Consider the following 13,527-nt stretch of genomic DNA (forward strand, 5'->3'; position numbering starts at 1 on the left):
TCCATCTTGATCCTGGGTAAGGTCTTCTGAGGCTTTGAAGGGGCAACCTTGGGCTGCTTGGTGACCTTTTCTGACGGCTCCGGTCCGAGTGCGCTTATGCACTTGCGTGCTCAGAGCCACAACCTTGTTGCGGCCACCCGCTGGATCATGAGACTGCTTGGATCGGCGCTCTGTGCGAGGTGGTGAGTCGACCTCCTCTTCTTCGTCGTCTGACTCATCACTCTCTTCCTCATCATCATCATCAGAAGATTGCCAGTCGGCGCTCTCCTCTGCGCTATCCGCTTCCTCCTGGACTTGCTCCTGGGCTTGCTCCCTGTTCGACATCGAATACATCTTAGTATAGACCTGCAAGGCAAGAAGTTAATCAAACATCAGTCATATTCAAAGACGGTTGCAAGACAGAATGAAGTACACTCGGTAATAAGGATCGGACCTTGTCCGGCTGGTTGTCAGCGTCGAATGGATCGACTTTCCTGGCCCCCCTAGGGTTATCTTTGTTTTCGGTAATGCTCTTCAGCCACAGGGCCACCATCTCGTCGGGGACCTCCTCTGGGTGGACCCGAGCGGTGTCATTGGAGCCCAAGTACATCCACATCGAATGATCACGGGCTTGTAGCAGCTAGATGCATCGACTGAGAAACACTTCCAATAAATCCATGTCAGTTACGCCCTGACGGACCAACTGAACTACCCTCTCGACTAACATGTTTGTCTCTACTCTCTCCGCTTTGGTCACAATCAGTGAACAAGGTTGCTGGACTTGATCTAGGGTAAAGGGAGGAAGATCGGTCGACTGACCGGGGGTCGGAATGTCTGGCGGTAGAACAAGGTCAACTGCCAGCCCCTAACCAACTCAGGAAGGGTCAAAGGGGGAAAAGTGCTCCTCTTCCTCATTTGAATCCCTAAACCCCCGCACATTTGAATCACATGCATCCTCTCGTCAGTCGGATTTTCCTTCTTCACGGTTTGGGAACGAACTGTGAAAATATGTTTGAAGAGACCCCAGTGCGGTCTACAGCCCAAGAAGTTTTCGCACATAGAAACGAATGCAGCAAGGTATGTGATGGTGTTGGGAGAGAAATGGTGAAGCTGAGCACCGAAAAAGTTCTAAAAACCCCGTAAGAAAGGATGCGGGGCAAGGGAGAACCCACGGTCGACATGGGTGGCAAGGAGGATGCACTCACCCGCCCGCGGCTGAGGCTCTATCTCGTCCCCCGGCAGCCTCGAAGTCCCGTCGGCAATCAAGCCCATGGAGGCCAGATCTTCCAGATCCTCTGGCCGGAGCGTGGATCGGATCCAGTCCCCCTGGATCCAACCAGGCGGCATCCCAGACCTTGACGATGATCCCCGACTCGTTTTCTTACCCTTCGCTGTCGCCGTCGCTTTCTTCGCGCACTCCAGTGTCGCCGTCTTATCCTTCACCACTGTGGCGGGCTGCGCACGGGCGGAGCGATGGCGTCAAGGGCGAAAGAGGACGTGGTGGAGAAGCAGAGGAAGAAGAAGGGGAATGGGAGTGCACTGTGCAAATGCATCGGCCTTGACACCTTTTATGGGCCTACTTCCGAGTGGCTGACGAGTGGGCCCGAGCGATCCTGTCAAATCCCGCAATAGTCACGCACCGAATACGTGGTTAAAAAGGTGGCACAGAAATCAAGGCGCCCATGTCTATCCGTCCCGTTTACTGTGGCGCGCTCCACCTCGCGCGCTTCCCCAAATTTTCAGATCCCGTGAGATCCGGGAACCGCAGTAACCAATCGTGCCGAAGATTTCACACCATATCAACACTCGAAGGTTGCCAGCATAAGTTCACTCGACGACCTCTGAATCGATCAAGGCGACTGAAATGAAGTCGAAGTTTCAGCATGAACCTCGAGCTCAACAAGAATGCCTATAAAGCATAAGAGTCAAGTCAAGGTCAACTTCAACTCGCTATCGGACCTCAATCCATTCGGGGGCTAATGACGATGCCATGAACCTACGATAGGGTCATAGGTCTGACCTATACGCCCTACCCAAGGTCACTACCCTAGAGTCAAGGACATTCAAAGTATAGCAAGAAGTACTGACTGAAGCCGTCGAGTGCAATCCACTCGACCAGTCACCTCACCCGGATACCCCAATTGAAGGAAATATGCCCTAGAGGCAATAATAAAGTTATTATTTCCTTATAATCATGATAAATGTTTATTATTCATACTAGAATTGTATTAACCGGAAACATAATACATGTGTGAATACATAGACAAACAAAGTGTCACTAGTATGCCTCTACTTGACTAGCTCGTTAATCAAAGATGGTTATGTTTCCTGACCATGAACAATGAGTTGTTATTTGATTAACGAGGTCACATCATTAGTTGAATGATCTGATTGACATGACCCATTCCATTAGCTTGGCACCCGATCGTTTAGTATGTTGCTATTGCTTTCTTCATAACTTATACATGTTCCTATAACTATGAGATTATGCAACTCCCGTTTACCGGAGGAACACTTTGGGTGCTACCAAACGTCACAACGTAACTGGGTGATTATAAAGGAGCATTACAGGTGTCACCAAAGGTAGATGTTGGGTTGGCGTATTTCGAGATTAGGATTTGTCACTCCGATTGTCGGAGAGGTATCTCTGGGCCCTCTCGGTAATGCACATCACATAAGCCTTGCAAGCACTACAACTAATATGTTAGTTGTGAGATGATGTATTACGAAACGAGTAAAGAGACTTGCCGGTAACGAGATTGAACTAGGTATTGGATACCGACGATCGAATCTCGGACAAGTAACATACCGATGACAAAGGGAACAACGTATGTTGTTATGCGGTTTGACCAATAAAGATCTTCGTAGAATATGTAGGAACCAATATGGGCATCCAGGTCCCGCTATTGGTTATTGACCAGAGATGTGTCTCAGTCATGTCTACATCGTTCTCGAACCGTAGGGTCCGCACGCTTAAAGTTTTAGATGACAGTTATATTATGAGTTTATGTATTTTGATGTACCGAAGGTTGTTCGGAGTCCCGGATATGATTACGGACATGACGAGGAGTCTCGAAATGGTCGAGACATAAAGATTGATATATTGGACGGATATATTTGGACACTGGAAAGGTTCCGGAGAAGTTTGGAGCCCCGGGAGGTTACCGGAACCCCCCGGGAGGTATATGGGCCTTATTGGGCCCATGTAGGAGGAAGAGAGAAGGAGCAAGGGAGGGGGGCGCGCCCCCCCAAGCCCAATCCGAATTGGGGAGGGGGGCCGGCCCCCCCTTTCCTTTCTCCTTCCCCCTCTTCCTATTACTACTACTAGTACTACTTCCTAATACTAGTACTCTTTCCTTCCCCCTCCAAATAAGATAAGGAAAAGAGAGGGAAACCTACTTGGAGTAGGTTTCCCCCTCCTCATGGCGCGCCCCCCCTAGGGCCGGCCACCTCCTCCCTCCCTCCTTTATATATGGGGGTACGGGGGCACCCTAGGACACACAAGTTGATCATTGATCGTTCCTTAGCCGTGTGCGGTGCCCCCCTCCACGATATTACACCTCGGTCATATTGTAGTGGTGCTTAGGCGAAGCCCTGCAACAGGAGAACATCAAGATCGTCACCACGCCGTCGTGCTGACGGAACTCCCCCTCGGCGCCTCTGCTGGATCGGAGATCGAGGGTGCGTCATCGAGCTGTACGCGTGTCAAGAACTTGAAGGTGCCGGAGTAACGGTACTTGGATCGGTTGAACCGGAGGACGTACGACTACTTCCTCTACGTTGCGTCAACGCTTCCGCTTCGGTCTACGAGGGTATGTAGAAAACACTCTCCCCTCGTTGCTATATCATCACCATGATCTTGCATGTGCGTAGGAAAATTTTGAAATTACTACGTTCCCCAACAGTGGTATCAGAGCCTAGGTTATTTATGTTGATGTTATATGCACGAGTAGAACACAAGTGAGTTGTGGACGATACAAGTCATACTGCCTATCAGCATGTCATACTTTGGTTCGGCGGTATTGTTGGACGAGACGACCCGGACCAACCTTACGCGTACGCTTACGCGAGACCGGTTCCCTCGACGTGCTTTGCACATAGATGGCTTGCGGGCGACTGTCTCTCCAACTTTAGTTGAACCGAGTGTGACTACGCCCGGTCCTTGCGAAGGTTAAAACGGAGTCTATTTGACAAACTATCGTTGTGGTTTTGATGCGTAGGTGAGATTGGTTCTTACTTAAGCCTGTAGCAGCCACGTAAAACATGCAACAACAAAGTAGAGGACGTCTAACTTGTTTTTGCAGGGCATGTTGTGATGTGATATGGTCAAGGCATGATGCTGAATTTTATTGTATGAGATGATCATGTTTTGTAACCAAGTTATCGGCAACTGGCAGGAGCCATATGGTTGTCGCTTTATTGTATGCAATGCAATCGCGATGTAATGCTTTACTTTATTACTAAACGGTAGTGATAGTCGTGGAAGCATAAGATTGGCGAGACGACAACGATGCTACGATGGAGATCAAGGTGTCGCGCCGGTGACGATGGTGATCATGACGGTGCTTCGGAGATGGAGATCACAAGCACAAGATGATGATGGCCATATCATATCACTTATATTGATTGCATATGATGTTTATCTTTTTATGCATCTTATCTTGCTTTGTTTGACGGTAGCATTATAAGATGATCTCTCACTAAATTATCAAGAAGTGTTCTCCCTGAGTATGCACCGTTGCGAAAGTTCTTCGTGCTGAGACACCACGTGATGATCGGGTGTGATAGGCTCTACGTTCAAATACAACGGGTGCAAAACAGTTGCGCACGCGGAATACTCAGGTTATACTTGACGAGCCAAGCATATACAGATATGGCCTCGGAACACGGAGACCGAAAGGTTGAGCGTGAATCATATAGTAGATATGATCAACATAGTGATGTTCACCAATGAAACTGCTCCATCTCACGTGATGATCGGACATGGTTTAGTTGATTTGGATCACGTGATCACTTAGATGATTAGAGGGATGTCTATCTAAGTGGGAGTTCTTAAGTAATATGATTAATTGAACTTTAATTTATCATGAACTTAGTCCTGGTAGTATTAGCATATCTATGTTGTAGATCAATAGCTTGCGTTGTTGCTTTCATATGCTTATTTTGATATGTTCCTAGAGAAAATTGTGTTGAAAGATGTTAGTAGCAATGATGCGGATTGGATCCGTGATCTGAGGTTTATCCTCATTGCTGCACAGAAGAATTATGTCCTTGATGCACCGCTAGGCGACAGACCTATTGCAGGAGCAGATGCAGACGTTATGAACGTTTGGCTAGCTCAATATGATGACTACTTGATAGTTTAAGTGCACCATGCTTAACGGCTTAGAATCGGGACTTCAAAGACGTTTTGAACGTCATGGACCATATGAGATGTTCCAGGAGTTGAAGTTAATGTTTCAAGCAAATACCCGAGTTGAGAGATATGAAATCTCCAACAAGTTCTATAGCTAAAAGATGGAGGAGAATCGCTCAACTAGTGAGCATGTGCTCAGATTGTCTGGGTACTACAATCGCTTGAATCAAGTGGGAGTTAATCTTCCAGATAAGATAGTGATTGACAGAATTCTCTAGTCACCATCACCAAGTTAGTAAAACTTCGTGATGAACTATAATATGCAAAGGGATAACAAAAACAACTCCCAAGCTCTTCGTGATGCTGAAATCAACGAAGGTAGAAATCAAGAAAAACATCAAGTGTTGATGGTTGACAAGATCACTAGTTTCAAGAAAAGGGCAGAGGGAGAAGGGGAACTTCAAGAAGAACATCAAGCAAGTTGCTGCTCAAGTGAAGAAGCCCAAATCTGGTCCTAAGCCTGAGACTAAGTGCTTCTACTGCAAAGGGACTGGTCACTGGAAGCGGATCTACCCCAAGTGATTGGCGGAAAAGAAGGATGGCAAAGTGAACATAAGTATATTTGGTGTGAAAACATTAGTTTATCTTGGTTTTTAGGCCTATTATCAAACATCTTGGTTTTTAGGCCTATTATCAGACATCTAGGTTTTTAGGCCTATTATCAAACAGCCTATGAGTGTCACAAAAACAGTGAAGTAGATAAAATCTGGGAGTTATTCAACTAAGTTTGACAATACAAAGTTTATTTCCTGTGAAAAATACATTCTCTGGTTTTTAGGAAGATCCAACATACAAACAACAAATGGTTTAATTTACATGTGTCATCGCCATTGCAGAACTAAATACACCTATCCCAGATCCTTGCACCTAGAGCAGAGAAACAATTTCAAGTAAAGAAAAGCGGGAACGATTGTTAAGGAGGTATTTTTGTCGAGGATGTCAGCTGCAACCTCCCAAAGCATAGGGACAACATAAATTAGGGGTTCACTAAGAGTATTATGTTAACAATCTGGTCTCACACATAGCCTAAGTATATACTCATAGGCATGTTCCTTAGTATATAACTAATAACAAAGACGCATTGTCGATCAATTAAACCAAAGTTAATAGTGCAGCGTGTTGTCTATAAAGTCAAGTGACCATGCAGTTGTTTTTCCTGGGATAAAGATGGTGTGATCTTCTCCATGGTCTTTAGTTTTCATCTTTCAGCCTATGTATATGAAGTCTTGGTTGACCTGCACTTCAATTGATAGTTTGGTAAAGCCTTGTACTAAAAAGATCAGAAAACAAATTGGTGGTTAGCATGTACTGCTCCAACAAACCTGGATCACCATCTGAATGAAAATGCACCTAAAGGAAGGTGTATCACAATTTCTTAGTCCATTCTCATTCATAGTATTCTCCCTGATGATTTCTCAAGATGTTTCAGTATAGATCTTTGGCCACATATGTCCAATACAATGTTGTCATATGCAATGGAACACATGGTACATGATCACATATATTAACAAACTATCTTCAGAAGATTGGATGGAAACCTCCTAACATAAAAAAATCTTTTGATCTAAGTGCGTGTTTCTTCTAAGGTGGTCAGCAAACTGGACCCTCACAAAAGAGCTAACATAGCAGAGATAAAAACTAATGAACTGAAGACAACCTCAATTAGGACCTATAAACCTCTCAGATGTCATCGAAGCAAACTATCATGTACAGATCATTGCCAACGTTCATCTTGAATGTAAGCAGGACATCCATACCAACCTCAAGTCCTGTTTTTAGGAGAAATTTATTGTATCCATGTTAATCAAGATGCAGACATCATGTGATTGTTCGTCATACTCGGTCCTAGCTAGTGAAGCGTTGTTTGCCAAACTGTAGTCCCACCAGTCCATGCTTGGGATATTCAAACGACAAGCTACTTCCTTTGGTATTTTCTGGGTGACCATATATTACACCCAAAAAAGAGTCAGTGTTATGATCCCAGTTATGAAAATGGCACAAGAACAAAAGGAGAACAAGAAAAACAAATGCATCCTATAGGGCGAAATAGATCGAAAAAAGAGTGTGCAACAGAATGCATGTAACTCAACCTAAGGTGACCAGATCACACATATTTAGATATGTGAAACTGAAGTAGGCACGACAATGAGTGAGATAGATGAAATACATGTGTTCACCAAAGTAGGTACAGAAGGTGAACTCGTTGTGAGATAGGCGATATATATGTAATCAGTGAAATACTTCATAAAGTGAAATTGAAATAGGCACCCAATACGAAAGACCGGGAGTAATAGGGAATTCTAAAGAGCAAACACCAACCTTGGTAAGCAGATCAGCAAACGAAGAGCAATCAGATGACAAGGCGAGGAGATCCAGTCAAACGAAAATGAATCAAGAGAGGATGCATTAAAATAACAAGCAGATGGGCCATTGAAGTATGCAAACCATGGATTTATGCCTGCAGTTACCATAGTACATTTTGGAGAAACTACGGAAGAAAAGGTCTGAAGATTTTGGCATTCTATAAGTCATATGATTGTGTAGAACTTACACACCTAAAGGGATTATCTAAGCACAAACCAGCACGAGATGCAAACTAATAGGGCATGATAAACTTATTTGAAGGAGAAGGCGAACCATGACAACACTGATCGAACAAGGTATACAGAATCAGTAAATTGCATATGTTCTTTTGATGAATATTGCAAAAATGGTACAAAAAAGGGCATGTTCAGGTGCGCAATTTCTATGGCAAGACAAGCACCAAACAAAACAAATAGAGAAAGAGGTAACTTAATACCGTAAATCCAAATAACAACTTATCGCAGGAGCAACACAACACCGACTACAATCAAGAAGAATGCACCTGAACTGAAGCATAGGCTAAAGATAAATTCAGAACATGGGTATTCTTATAGCTTTATGCCGCTACTCTAAAATGCAGAGTCACCGAATCCCAAATTTCAGAACCAATCCCATAAATTCAGATCTACTACATCAACCTATCACAGGAAATACACAGGTTGTCATGATACCCCTAAAAAAGGCGCTCTTGGAGGCAGGCAGATTGGTCCGGACGCCCTCGTTATTAGCATAATTGATTAACTATCAAATGGGTATCCACTCAAATTATCTAAAGGGAGATTATTCTTTGTGGTGATCCACATGCTATAAATTTTCAAGTAATGTTATACATGAAATGGAGGTTATATGATTAACTATCATATCAACATCACTCAAATTATCTGAAGGGAAACTCAATATTTTTCAGGCTAAAGCACTGAAACGGAGGAGCTACCCCACTTTTCTTTCTTATACAGATTATACATGAAATAAAATGAAGTATACATGGTGTAAATGATTAGTGAATTGCTCCTCCCTATCCAGACGAATTAATTTCAACCACCAAATCACAGCAAAGAGGACGAAAAGTGAATAAATTGGATGAGAAGGAGCTGCAATACCTGTGGATGGGTTGGAGATAGCGAGGTCGCCGGCAAGGACGCCCATCCAATCATGTTTATGTTTTTGTGAAACCTGAGAAGAATGTGAAAACTGAGATGCAAGTAACACCATAGCTTCCTTTTGTTTTGATTCTGCTGAAAAGTCCCATAGCATGATATCTTCAGAACAACATGTGGTGTGCCGGTGGCATCCAAACAAAAAGATTTGGAACAGGGAGAATAGAAATACACCAAAAGAGATCGTCGTCTTTGAATTTTTTTTCTCACGCCTGGCCTAATTGCAAAGATATTTTTAAATGCCCACATATTTATTTAGCTGATTACTATAAGCAAGAAAAGCCGCCATCATACACAAAGCGGAAGACATTGAGTATGCTCCTATACTCTGTCAAAATTAAACTACACAAATACTTTTAGTTCGAAAATGTATTTTCATTGCCATCATGTCATCATACACATCAAAGAGCCAATAGATTAGCTAACTGACACAATCCATATATTTAGCATCATGATTTCCTAAAAATCAATTAAAAAAATATCACCTGAAACTCAAAAGCGATAACCTTGAGTGATGACCCAAGTGTTGAGGCGTCACAAAAAACTGGGCCATTTTTTGGCCTAATTGGAGGTCGTAAAGGCCCAATCAGGGTTCTATTTTTGCCTGCATGGGCAACTGTTTGCATGGGGGCCTGGGGTGAATCGTTCGCTCCAGCTCCTCCCCCAGATCGAACAAAAACGTTCGGTGGGGTGATCGCTCCCTGACGAACAGTTCATTCGTTCCCAGGAGAAAAAAATATGACGTTCCCAGGAAACCACTTTTACACTTTGCATATCTTCGTGCGTATACTAAACATGCCAACGACATCCACACGCTTGAAAAAGTAAATAATCAAACAACACTCACATGAGTTGCAGAGTCCTATCGTTTCCGCTTTACCGCCCCAAAAAATAATATAGTTGTTCTGCAAGTAATTACATGACATGATGATGGCTTCATCAAATATCAATTTTTATTATTATTAGTGGCCATGTGCACGCCTAAACCTGATAGCGTGATTCATCTGCAAATTTTTCCTACACACCTAAACTAAACCAACAAGTTATGGTAGTAGCCTAGACAAATAATTTACAAAAAACAACATAAAGGAGAGGAGAAGGCAGACGGTAAGGCATCAAAACTAAGAACAGGTTACATCCCAAAAGATTTGTTTATTCCAGAGTGAGCATCTGATGAGAGGAAAGTACACTCTCTTAAGGGAAGTAGAACAACTCATAATGCTCACCTGACATGCACAAAACAGAGATCAGCCATGTAATTTTACTGCCTGATATGTTATCATTTTTACTTTTCTTGTTCAGCGAAGAGTCGCAGTTTGCAAGTACTATAACTTCATTCGTATTTCCTTGGAAAACAGAGTCAGGTGCAACATTTATAGACCACTGTCTAATATCAGTTAATGGGGAAAGAAGCAATGGAAGCAATGAGCATATAAATTCTGAAATCATCCTCGACAACATCGTGTGCAGAAAATTTTACAAAGGGAAAGAGCAAACTCTTCTTGTATCATACCAGGGGTACATCAAATAATTTTCATTTGCAAACAATAGAAAAAGCCTTAACTCAGCTGAAAAATGGGCAATCCAGAAATACTTGACTCGTATAGTCCAGGGATCGCAAAAGTAGCTAATTCAATATCTAGACTCTGAGTGTGCAATGAACAATTGTAGAGTTGGCAAGGACATAAATCCTAGAGTAAAGATATTGATATTAAATAAATGAACTGGGAATGAAGAGAAGGGGGACCTCACTGTCCATGGCTAAGCAAAACAAACTTACATGTAAAGATGTGGCATAGGTGTGCATGTCTCGCCGAGTGAGATACCTGTGGGTTGCACATAATGATGCAAGAGTAGTCTGTCTCCAGAAAACTTCAAAGATACACGACCACACCAAAGTTCAAGTCAAAATTAGTTATGTACAACAGTACAAGATGATTCTATGACTGGCAACCAATTATTCTAGGGTTAGACCAATCAGCTCTCAGCTTACCTAATTAGTTTGGTCTGCTAAGCATTTTGTTCCTAATGCAATCTTCAAGTATATTGTGTAACCAAGTTATTCATTGGTACTAAAGAAAGAACAGGCTGTATAAATTATCTGAGCAAAGTAGAAAAAATAAAAAATTAGTAAAAAGCAATAAATCCTAATTGCCATCTCAGTCAGCAATATAAAAAGTTCTACCATGATTCTTCAATGCATTGCGAAGTGAGATCCCAATCCCATTTTCATCTCAATCCTTCTCCAGAGCTATTTTCCCCCAATCTTTTTTGGCCAACAGTCTGTAGGAACATAGTGGAACTTCCCCAATCTTCTTTGGCCATCAGTCTGTAGGACAAAATGTAACTTCAATGTATAAGAGTATGACAAATAAAACAATATTTGCACAAACAAAGACGAAATTTTCTAGGAAATTAAAGGGTCAAGTGTAACAAGGCTGAGTGAAGTTTAAGATGGGTAGGACATTCCATGTGAGGTCCGCTCTGTACAAAGCATGATCATGCATTATCCTATCAATTTGACTACCCTAGAAAGAGGAAGCAAATATTGTACCCATGCCAAACAGTGGCTTGAGAGATGAAACACTTTATGATATACTGTATTTTAGTTGTTGAGATGCAGTTGGACTGCTGAATAAAAAAAATTACACAGCACAGAGTCAGAGATGATGACTGAACTTACATATCTTTTGGAAGTGTTGATTCATCAGTATTTGAATACAGAAACAATGAGCAACCACTCTCAACACTCAGAACCTCGAGAGAAGATACGTGTGTTCACTTATAATCAGTAATCATGAAATCTTATAATCAGTAATCATGAAGATGTCCATGCACGCACCTGTTTGAACAGCATTAGCAACCTGTGATATGCCAATCAGGATACCTCACAAAATATTCACAGAATAGATCAATATGTATGCAAACCAACAACTGCCGCATCACTTTCTCACCTGCAACTTGGGAGCAGGCCGCCGCCGTCGACCACCGCGCTGCATCTTGGCTACATTTATGAATCAAATTCTTAGAACCCTTGGTATACTGCTATCTGGCAACATCACTTGCAACTTGGGAGCAGGTTGCCGCCGTCGACCACCGCTCTACATCTTGGCTGCATTTATGAATCGAATTCTTAATATCCTTGGTATACTGAACACAATTTCATTCAAAGTGCATAACATGATCTATGAACACAATTTTATTCAAAGCATATGAACCAAATTGACTACTACTTCAACCATTCAACTAACTGCTGCCGCCATTTTGTGAAGTTAATCTAGAAAAGTGGTTACATAGAGCTAGATCCCAAAATAATCACATGAGGAAAGAAAAACTATTTTTATGCAGAAGATGGGACATCGTCTCTTCATACCTCACCATGGAACACCTCACCAACAAATCGGTGCCAGGGGAGGTGGCCGCACAGAAAGAGGAAGCTCACCTTGGTGCTGGAGGCAGATGCAGTAGTCGTCGCTCGATGCGCAGCTCCCAAAGTCGTGCCTGCCGCCTGCTGCACCATGCGTGGCGCTCACCGGCAAGGCACCGGCAGGACGATGTTGGTCCAAGCCGCTGCCGTCCGCGTCCTTCCAGCTCGAGCTCGTCCATGGGATTTCATCCGTTACCTTCACCTCGAGGGTGGCGAGAGAGCATGGGGCGCAGCTGCTGCTCCCCTCCTCCTGTTGAGTCCTACTCGAGGGCGAGCTCCTCCTGCCGAGTCTCGAGGCCGAGCTCCTCCTACTGAGGCCGGGTCGAGGCCGACGGGCGCCGGGAGAGCATGGGCGCCGAGGCCAAGGCGGTGGCGGCGGCAGGAGAGGAGGCGAACAAGGCCGAGGCGGCGGCGGCAGGAGAGGAGGCGGCTACGGGGGCGCGGGCTAGGTCTGACTGCTTTTCCTCTTTTCTCTCGTTGCCGCTTCTCCTTTTCTTTTGTCTCGTGCCCGCTCTCCAGGCCGCCCGCTCGCTCGCTGCTCTCTCTGAGCCGCGCACCCACGAGAATGACAGATGGGCCCGCCACGGCTGGAGCGGAGGCGCCGCCACTGGGTGCAAACGAGGACGGTAAAAAAACGCCCTGCCAACCCACGAACGCCACTGGCAACCCACCATCGATCGCCCCCGCTTTCACCCGGACACAGCCACGCACACACCGTGTCGCTGCCAGGCTGGCCCGCGCGCAAAGTTGGCCCATGCATCAGTCGCTCTAGCCCGATTCTGCGGCGTTCAAAAGAACGAGCTCCAGATGTTTACCACGGCGATAAAAAGTACGATGTCAATGGACAGCAGTGCGAACCGAACATACAGGATGAATTTGAAAGTGCGAGGATGCTGGAATGGCGGGTATTCTAGGAGGGTTTATATATTCAATTTTTGACGTGGCTGACCAAATTACCTCGATTGAGAAGTCTTTCAAGAAATCATTTTTGCTGGATTGAGGCTAATCTGAGGGGTTTTGCGTGCCTCTTTTGAAACTTCTTATGAACTACAACAGCATGATTGATCAACAAACGGTCACTCAAATATATCTGCATTTCCATAGCAAAGGTGCGAAGAAATATTGACTATTTCTCCTTTACTTGGTCTAGCTCAAGTATCACAACGATGAATGAATATATATAA

The 13,527-nt window shown here is 44.0% G+C and overlaps 1 long non-coding RNA gene across 2 annotated transcripts; it reads right to left on the reverse strand.

Moving 5' to 3' along the window:
• Positions 1-6,531: 6,531 nt before the first annotated feature.
• On the reverse strand, positions 6,532-11,718 carry LOC119321782. Of its 2 annotated transcripts, XR_005155201.1 has the most exons (7): positions 11,600-11,712; positions 11,102-11,245; positions 10,910-11,017; positions 10,697-10,788; positions 8,860-8,932; positions 6,718-6,799; positions 6,532-6,630 (listed from the first exon to the last, which is right to left on the reverse strand). It is a non-coding gene; the product is annotated as an uncharacterized LOC119321782 (long non-coding RNA). The 2 variants fall into 2 exon arrangements; XR_005155202.1 differs by having other exon boundaries at positions 6,532-6,799; positions 11,102-11,228; positions 11,600-11,718.
• Positions 11,719-13,527: the final 1,809 nt, after the last annotated feature.

The sequence above is a fragment of the Triticum dicoccoides genome, chromosome 6B (genome assembly GCF_002162155.2).
Source record: "Triticum dicoccoides isolate Atlit2015 ecotype Zavitan chromosome 6B, WEW_v2.0, whole genome shotgun sequence".
NCBI lineage: Eukaryota > Viridiplantae > Streptophyta > Magnoliopsida > Poales > Poaceae > Triticum > Triticum dicoccoides.